This window comes from Leucoraja erinacea, chromosome 27 (assembly GCF_028641065.1).
Source record: "Leucoraja erinacea ecotype New England chromosome 27, Leri_hhj_1, whole genome shotgun sequence".
NCBI lineage: Eukaryota > Metazoa > Chordata > Chondrichthyes > Rajiformes > Rajidae > Leucoraja > Leucoraja erinaceus.
The window spans coordinates 17,165,806-17,167,888 of record NC_073403.1 but is presented as its reverse complement, the minus strand read 5'-3'; the positions used below and the strand labels follow the sequence as shown (position 1 = coordinate 17,167,888).

Genomic DNA, 2,083 nt, shown 5'->3' with positions numbered 1-2,083 from the left:
GGCCAATGGGTTGAGGAATGGCAGATGGAATTTAAATATGACGTAAGACAAACCAGGACAGGACTTACACACTGAATGGTATGGCCCTTGGGAATGTTATCGAACAGTAAGACATAGGAGTCCATGTACATGGTTCCTTAAAAGAGGCAATATAAGTAGACAGGATGTTGAAGACGGTGTTTGGCATGCTTGCCTTCATGGGTCAGCATTTTGTTTGGTTGTTTGTTTGTTTGTTTTTTTGCACAAAGTCCGCGAGCATTGCCACTTTTCATTTCACTGCACATCTCGTATGTGTATGTGACGAATAAACTTGACTTGACTTGAAGACTTTAAGCACAGGAACTGATTCAATATGTTATAACTGTACACTTGGTGGCACAGTGACACAGCTGGTAAAAAACTGTGATGCCGTTGGGCCGAAGGGCCTGTTTCCAAAATGCTGTATCTCTAAACTCTAAACTAAAGGATTGATATCAGTACATTGGAAAGCGTACAAAGGAAGTTTCCAAGGTTGTTCCTGGAGGGTTTGATTCATATGAAAAGGCTGGACAGGTTAAGACTTTTGTCCCTGGCTTTTAGTTTAGTTTAGTTTAGAGATACAGCATGGAAACAACCATTGAATCCACGCCAACCAGCGATCACCCATACCCTTGTTCTACCCTAGATGCTAGGGACAATTTACAGGAGCCAATTAATCCACAAACCTGCACGTCTTTGAAATGTGGGAGGAAACCGGAGCACCCAGAGGAAACCCACGTGGTCATGGGGAGAACGTACAAAGTCCGTACAGACAGTACCCCTAGTCAGGATCGATCCTGGGTCTCTGGCATTGTAAGGCAATAACCCAACTGCTGCGTCAATGGGTCACCAAAAAAAATAATAGCATGTTTGCAGTTACCCCCACAAATGTTGCAGTCGAGTATCTCGCATTTGGGGACATTGCAGGTGTTAGCACATCTGAAGTGCAATGGGATAGCCTAGTCCAGGGAGAACGGCCATTGGGACCACCGATTCACCCCTGTCATGTAAGTATGGAGGAGGCTGGAGGGGTGACCTTACAGAGGTTCATAAAATCATGATGAGCATAGAGAAGGTGAATAGCCACTATCATTTCTCCACGATACAGGAGTCTAATACCAGGAGGCATGGCTTCAAAGTGAGAAGTGCAAGATTTGGAAGGGACAACTTTTTCACACAGAGTGAGCTGTTAGAGGAAGTGGTAGAGCAGGGACAATAGAAACATTTACAAAAACACTTGGACAGGTACATGGATAGGAACGGTCTGGAGCAATATGGAGCAGACACAGAGGCATGGGAGTAGATCAGTTGGGCAATTTGGGCAACATGGACAAGTTGGGCCGAAGGGCCTGCTGCCATGCTACATAGCTCTATGACTATGACTTGATGACACTAGCCCCACACACCTCAATGCATTGCCTCACTAACATTCAACTACATCAATATCTGTCAATCAGATCATGTTCAACAAAAGAGTTAAATACCCTGGGAGTATCCTTCCTCAGAGAGTTGGCACTGTCTAGCACAGTTTGCCAAGCAGTAATTATGGCTTATTATGTAATTAAAAACGTGCTTATGCCTCAAGCAACACAGTGCAACATTTGCAGAATCTTTTACAGCTGGACTGAACCAAAGCCTACATTGTTAGAGCTAATTAAAAAAAAAAACCTTCTTCATTAAAATTCTCAATAAGAACTACAAAACACTGCAATTTTTACTTTACATTCATAGTGTCATGTAGTCTATACATTCATTGTGTTGTCAGGCCTATAGTTTTGTACGTACATCTAGTTAGTACATTAGATGTACCAAGTATCAATGTAACTCTTGTGATATCTGTGAGCCATGTACACTCCAAGTGTTTGCACATAGGACCCATCCCCTCATTGTTTTGTAACAGTAGGATCTTAGACAGGGCTGGCCTCAGGAGGTGCGGGGCCCAATTGGGAACAATTTTGATGAGCCCCAGGTTCCCAGCCAAGGTCTGTAGAATCATAGAAATATAAATAAAGTCTATTATAGACTTTATATCTCTATGATAGAATGGAAAGTAATCAAAATGTGC

The 2,083-nt window shown here is 42.8% G+C and overlaps 1 non-coding gene across 1 annotated transcript; it reads right to left on the bottom strand.

Moving 5' to 3' along the window:
- Nucleotides 1-873: 873 nt before the first annotated feature.
- LOC129710411 (U1 spliceosomal RNA) lies at nucleotides 874-1,033 on the bottom strand. The gene has a single exon (XR_008725677.1). It is a non-coding gene; the product is annotated as a U1 spliceosomal RNA (small nuclear RNA).
- Between the last annotated feature and the right edge of the window lie 1,050 nt (nucleotides 1,034-2,083).